The 7,500-nt window shown below is 31.0% G+C and overlaps 1 long non-coding RNA gene and 1 other non-coding gene across 2 annotated transcripts in view; one reads left to right on the plus strand and one right to left on the minus strand.

Moving 5' to 3' along the window:
- The window catches only part of LOC137629409 (uncharacterized), a 191,612-nt gene that overhangs the window by 69,781 nt on the left and 114,331 nt on the right, over positions 1-7,500 (minus strand). The gene's annotated exons all lie outside the window — the stretch shown is intronic.
- Positions 6,094-6,165, plus strand: TRNAA-CGC (transfer RNA alanine (anticodon CGC)). The gene has a single exon. It is a non-coding gene; the product is annotated as a tRNA-Ala (tRNA).

The raw sequence follows: 7,500 nt of genomic DNA on the forward strand, positions 1-7,500 counted from the left end.
TACTATATCAGGAAACATAATGCTATATTCGAAAACTTTTCAAAATATATGTGGACGAATGTAACATTGCAAAGTGTGTATGGGTCTTGTTAATCAAATGCATATTACTTTACTAGTCGAACCATAATATTTTCTCTTCCACTCTGCTTTCCTTTATATTTGTGGCAGGATATCCTTGGAATCCTGTGCTAATCTGTTGATATACAGTATCTCTATTCTGTTCTCTTGTATGTACAAACTGGAGGAATTTATAATATGCTTCCTCTGCTTGTTCAATCACTAGAAATTTCCACTCAATTTTTGTTTTATCAATATGTATACAAAACTTATCCGTACCATTTCGTTCGTTTATTATTATTATTATTATTATTATTATTATTATTATTATTATTATTATTATTATAATTGTTGTTGTTATTATTATTATTATTATTATTATTATAATTGTTGTTGTTTTATTATTATTATTATTATTATTATTATTATTATTATTATTATTATTATTAGCTAAGGTACAACCATTTTTTGAAAAGCAGGATACTATAGCCCAAGGGCTCCAAAAGGGAAAAATAGCTCGTTGAGGAAAGGAAATAAGGAAATAAATAAACTATAAGGAGTAACCAGTAACGCATATAACATATATTAAGATCAATAATAACGATAAAATAGATATGTTATATATAAACCACGAAGAGAAACATGTCAGCCCGTTCAAAATAAAAACATTCGCTGCAAGTTTAAACTTCAGATGTTGGGGTACACATCCAAAACAAATCTTAGTTTGTATATTTCGTGGAAAATGTTTTTAAGTTATCTGCTTATGTTTCAGGGTAATTTTACAAGGCATTGAAACGTTTCATTTCTATTAATATTGGAGGGAAATATGAACAATATTTGATTTGCGGATGATTGACTTACTCATTTTAACCGTAATTAATTCAAAGAAATTCAAAGAAATTTAACATTCTCTCTCTCTCTCTCTCTCTCTCTCTCTCTCTCTCTCTCTATTAATATTGGACGAAAATATGAACAATGTTTTTATGTGCTGATGGTAAACTTATACTTCCGTAAATTATTTCATCAAAGGAAACTCTCTCTCTCTCTCTCTCTCTCTCTCTCTCTCTCTCTCTCTTTTAGTATTGGATGAAAATATGAACAATATTTTATTTGCTAATGATAAATTTAATTCATCCGTAATGATTTCATCAAAGGAAACTCTCTCTCTCTCTCTCTCTCTCTCTCTCTCTCTCTCTCTATTATTATTGGACGAAAATATGAACAATATTTTATTTGCTAATGATAAATTTGATTCATCCCTAGTGATTTCATCAAAGGATACTCTCTCTCTCTCTCTCTCTCTCTCTCTCTCTCTCTCTCGTTATTAATATTGGACGAAAATATGAACAATATTTTATGTGCTGATGATAAACTTAAACATCGGTTGAACAATATTTTATTTGCTAATGATAAACTTAATTCATCCTTAATTATTTCATCAAAGGAAACTCTCTCTCTCTCTCTCTCTCTCTCTCTCTCTCTCTCATTGACAAAAGTCAGATTAACTAGAACATGGACTCTCTCTCTCTCTCTCTCTCTCTCTCTCTCTCTCTCTTTCCATTTATCCTTGGGGTCTAAACTGTTGACTTTGACCTATCTTTTCTTCACACGCATCAAACACGGGACTTCCCCACATTCTCGATTGTTACAACGAAATGTTACCTTTGACGAGAAACGCGACTGTTTTGATTTTCCATTTCTGCCTCTTGGGATTTAAGGAATTATTTTCATCTTCGAGTCTTTGTTCTCGCATATCTCGTAGATATTTTGTTTTTGGTTGGAAACTTGATTGGTATTTCATTCCGGAATTCCAGTTTGAAACAAAGATTATTCCATTCCACAATTCTGGAATCCAGATCACTGTATGGGTAAACTGGTAAAGATGCTTTTATCTTGTGCTGTGATATATGTTATGTGTTAGTGTTTCTTATGTGTGTTTGATTTCTCTGCGTGTGATTATATTTATGGAGTATGGCTCGTGAGTTTTCTGTGTAGGCTTAAGAAGCTGTTGATGCTGTGGAAGTATCCAGTATCTGGTTTCATTTTTATTATTATTATTATTATTATTATTATTATTATTATTATTATTATTATTATTATTATTATTATTATTATTATTATGTAATATTTTATTATAATTAGCCAAGCCACAATTATCTTCAAATTTCCATATGTTACTCTTAATATTTTTAGATTTAATCTAATTCTGGTTTTTTATGAATGCACTGCTATTATATAAGAGAGGCCCTGGCGAAAGCAATTACTTATTGGCTGAAACAGCTATCGCCACAGATTGAATAAATGGAGCAACACTAACCTTTATTTTTTTTTTTTTTTAATTTTTTTTTTTTTTTTTTTTGAAAGGACAAGCCTAAAAGTTAGTGCTTTAGCATTTAATGAAAGTTGCTTAAGAGAACGACTATGCCCCAAGAGCATATACTGTATATACCTCATATGCTCCAGGAGCCCAAGTGGCAACAGTATCTGCATTTGTGGTCACCCTTCCAAGTCCTGACCAGACACAGTGTTGTTATGAGATAACTTCTCAAATGACCATCAGCGTAGTAAACGAGTCATTTATACATAAGAGGTTTTTATAGACCTTGCAGAAGAATCCGCTATTTACGACTATGTGCTGTGTGATGTCAAAGTGGAGGCGAAGGTCAAGTTTTTACTGTGAAGTCAAACGTTATTTAAGAATTAAAAGTGGATAATAATTAAATATGCAATTATAACGAACTCAATTAACGTTTGGGGTCAATACAATTATTATTACCAGCTAAGCTACAATCCTTGTTGGAAAAGCAGGATGCTATAAGCCCAAGACCTTCAATTGGGAAAATAGCTCAGTGAGGAAAGGAAATAAAGAAATAAGTATACTACAAGTATTGAACAATTAATATAAAATATTTTAAGAGCAGTAACAACATTGAAATAGACCTTTCTAATATAAACTATAAATAGAGACTTGTGCCAGCCAGTTCAACATAAAAAAAACATTCGCTGCGAGTTTGAACTTTTGAAGTCCCACATGTTTACGAAAATTCCTTTCCAGCTTTTATGGATACGTAATTCTCACATTGTATTTTAATTTGGTAATTGACGAGTTTTGTTTCAAAAAAAAAAAAAAAAAAAAAAAAAAAAAAAAAACCAGTATATATTGTATTTTTTTTTTTCAGCCTCGAAATTGGGTCGAATTCCGAATTGCTAGTAATTAGAGTCTGGTTTATTTGTGACCTTTTTATTTTGTATCTCGAATTCTCTTGGTGCAGTTACTTATTTCGGTATATATGTTAACATTAGGCTTTATTGGTCTTTTATCCTATTTTTTCTTATTTATCATCTGTCTGAAAGGCATAGATGTATTATTCAATATTTATTTTATCCATTAAATATGGTTACAGTTATTATCTGATAATTGACAAAAGACAAATTAACTGGAACGTCAACTATCTCTCTCTCATTGACAAAAGTCAGATTAACTAGAACATGGACTCTCTCTCTCTCTCTCTCTCTCTCTCTCTCTCATTGACAAAAAAAATCAACTGGAACATAATTATTCTCTCTCTCTCTCTCTCTCTCTCTCTGAAGACATCAACTGGAACTTCATTATTCTCTCTCTCTCTCTCTCTCTCTCTCTCTCTCTCTCTCTCTCATTGACAAAAGACTTCAACTGGAACATCATTATTCTCTCTCTCTCAAGACATCAATTGGAACATCATTATTCTCTCTCTCTCTCTCTCTCTCTCTCTCTCTCTCTGTCTCTCTCTCTCTCTCTCTCTCTCTCTCTCTCGTTTGCGTTAGAGTTCGCCCATTCTATCCTAATATAGACAACGCAACGTGCTATTTTTAAGTCTCCCAAATCAAAACATATTGATAGCGGTGTTGTTTGATCTTCAAATATTCCCAATCAGAACAAACGAATTGTGTCTGGCTGTTGGTGGTTGATAGAGAGAGGGGGAGGTGTTGTGCGGGCGGGGGGCGGGGGTGAGGAGTGCACGGTAAAAAAAAATTACACAGCCTTGCTGTTTCCCAAAATTGAATTTACTCTAATTGTGTTGGCTGATATATCAATTTACGACCACTGTAATATCCTGTATTGGTTGGCTCCGAAAATTGACTTTTATTAGTGTGTGTTTACCTTTGTTACTCTTTGTATTTTTTATTTAAGTTTTCATTAAGTGTGTTTTTGAGATGAAAAACATTTCTCTGAAATTCAAAAGGCAAAGGAGGCTGTGATTTTGAATCATAGGAGTCAAAATTTTTAATGTGGATGATGGATGCTGTTGGTTCTTGGTGCTGTTGGTTCTTGATGCTGTTGGTTCTTGGTGCTGTTGGTTCTTGCAGGTATTTAGAGTAACTTTAACAAAGAAAGGGACAATCGTAGGATATTTAAAGTAAGGCTATATAGTGTGGGTGTTGAAAATGCACATGGAAATAGAAATTAGAGTAACTTTAACAGAAAAGTGGAGTAACAAAATATTTAAAGTAAGGAAGTTACCAGTGTGTTTGCAAACGATGTGGAATAGACGAGGATTATTATTTAAGCAAAAGTTGAAATGTACGAAGGGCTTTTGAGCCAAATCTCCTTTATGGTTATAGAGTGCGGATGTTGAAAATGCAATTGAAAGAAGAATGGCTGAGGCTGTTGAGATAGGATGTATGTTTTTACAATTTGAAGTTAGAGATTCATAAACCGGGAAATATTTAGCTAGCACGTGTTTGATAATTGATCAGTGTTGTAATAGCTAGGTGGATCGCCTGGAGAGAATGTTATAGAATTTACAGCTTGACTTTACGGCATCCCTCTGGACCTAAGGGTAAAAGGTAGGACCACATGGAAGGACAGTAATCTAAGTTAGAAGTTTTACGACCGCTGTTTCTTCCAACTGCCCATGCAGTTTTTTTTTTTTTTTTTTTTTTTTTTTTTTTTTTTTTTTTTCCTGACTTAACCCCACTGGGAAGAAAATTGTTCTCCTTATACTGACATAATTAATTCCCATGCCAGAGTTAGTTATGCTGTGAAAACATGCTAAATGAGCAGATATAGAGAAAACATATTTGAAAAAGAAATATAGTTATAAAATATAGAAAGGGAAAAAAATATTTAAACATTGTATGATTTTATTTTAAACATTCTAATACCAGATTGGCTATATTAAAAGATAGACAAAGTTTAAGAAAAGTAGTAATGAACAAGTGTCAAAGGGCAACATTTATCAATCTAAGTTTTATATAATTTTCGATATATTTGCCAAAACGATGAACTGTATCATAGTTTACTGTTTAGAGGATTCTTTAGTTTGGGGTTTCATTTAACCTTCTACAATATACTGACATTTAGCTTTTAATTTCAGGCATATACAAGACAGGTGAATAAGGCAACTTAATATAAGGGGTCATTACACTGTTGTTGAGTTTTCTGTGTGTGTATGAAGTATGTTGTGGACCCTTTTTGGCACAGTAATAAATAATAAATATTTTTGCAGAAAGATGTTAAAGTGACTGTGTTTTGCTATCTTCCGGTATCACCTTGATAATGCTGTATTTATCTATTTATATTTATCTATCTATCTATATATATGTATATACTATATATATACATACATATATATATATATATATATATACATATATAATGTATGTGTAAATCTATCTCTATCTATCTATTTATATATATAAGTATATGTATATATATATGTATATATATATATGTATATACATATATACATATATACATATATATATACTTATATATATAAATATATATATATATATATATATATATATAAATATACATATAAATAATATATATATATATATATATATATATTCGTGCTTACGGAGATATATGCATACATATACAAAACAGCCAAAATATAAAAAGAAATAACAAATAACCCTCGGATAACCGAAAATAAAATGAAACCCTAGAATGTCCACGTCACAAGACCCTACAACAAGATAGAATGCACACTCGAGCGCCAGACATATCCAAGAAAAAAATCCCTTTAGCATCGCTAGCAAATGCACGGAGGGGGTGTAACTCAGAGGTAGAGTGCTCGCTTCGCATGTGAGAAGTCCCGGGTTCAATCCCCGGCACCTCCAGGGTACATTTAGCTTCGACGATGTCTTCTGAATGTGTTATACATGACTATAGTTTTATTACATATGTACAATAGAATTGCATTTATATAAATGAAATATGTTAATCGTTGGTTCCTTGCGGTTTCGGTTATCGAGTTTTCATAGTGACTCGTGACGTCATCAGTTGGTGACGTCACGTCCATCTCCGCATCCTCTCTTTAACAACGAACTGTGTACATTCCTCCTGGGATATGCCAATGAAATAAAAGTCATGCTGTCGTCGATATTTTTGTCATGCATTATTCTAGTAAATAGTTTACATATATTACATACCGCTAATTTTTGATATATTATTTCAAATAGTTAATATTTACATTTATCGATATTTCTCATAGGTTATTCTACATGAATTGTTTTACGTCGTCAATATTTCTCATAATCAGTTTATATCATCAATATTTCTCAAATTTACATCGGCAATATTTCTCATAGATTATCTTGTATAAATATTTCTAAAATGAATTTATAACGCCAATATTTTTCATAAATCACTTTAAATCATTAAATTTTCTAAAATTATTTTATATCGGCAATATTTCTCATGAACTATCTTATATCAATATTTCTAAAATTAATTCATAACGCCAATATTTTTCATAAATCACTTTAAATCACTAAATTTCCTAAAATTATTTTACATCGGTAATATTTCTCCTCGTCAATAGTCCTCGTAAATCATTTTACCTCCATGAATATTCTTCAAATTGTTTTCATTTCTTTATTTAAAATGTTAAAAATATTAAATGTTGAAAGATTAAAAATTCTTCATAACTAAAATAACGGAATAATGTAACAAATGCAAACCCATTTCAAGACATCAAGTAAATTGCGCAAATAACTGGTTAAAATTTAATTGGATCCAAAATTAAATTCTATTAATAGAAAAACAATAAAATGACAATTATCCTGGATATTGATCCCACGTAATAGAATAAAACAAATACCATTACTATTAAAGAGGCTAATTCTTGCAACCTGCATATGTACCAATGTTGTCCAAAAAAAATTATTATCGTTTACTGGTTTATTGTTTATATAAGACATATCTGTTATTGACGTTGTTAATAGTTTATATAGGACATATCTGTTTTGACGCTGTTTCCTGTTTTTAGAATGATATATTGTTAATTTATTCTCATCATTTATTCATTTCCTTATTTCCTTTCCTAACTGGGCTATTTTTCCCTGTTGGAGCCCTTGGGCTTTTAGCATCTTGCTTTTCCAACTAGGGTTGTAGCTTGGCTAGTAATAATAACAATAATAATAATAGTGAAAATTGTAAATTATAAAATATTT

The sequence above is a fragment of the Palaemon carinicauda genome, chromosome 37 (genome assembly GCF_036898095.1).
Source record: "Palaemon carinicauda isolate YSFRI2023 chromosome 37, ASM3689809v2, whole genome shotgun sequence".
In the NCBI taxonomy this organism is placed as follows: Eukaryota; Metazoa; Arthropoda; class Malacostraca; order Decapoda; family Palaemonidae; genus Palaemon; species Palaemon carinicauda.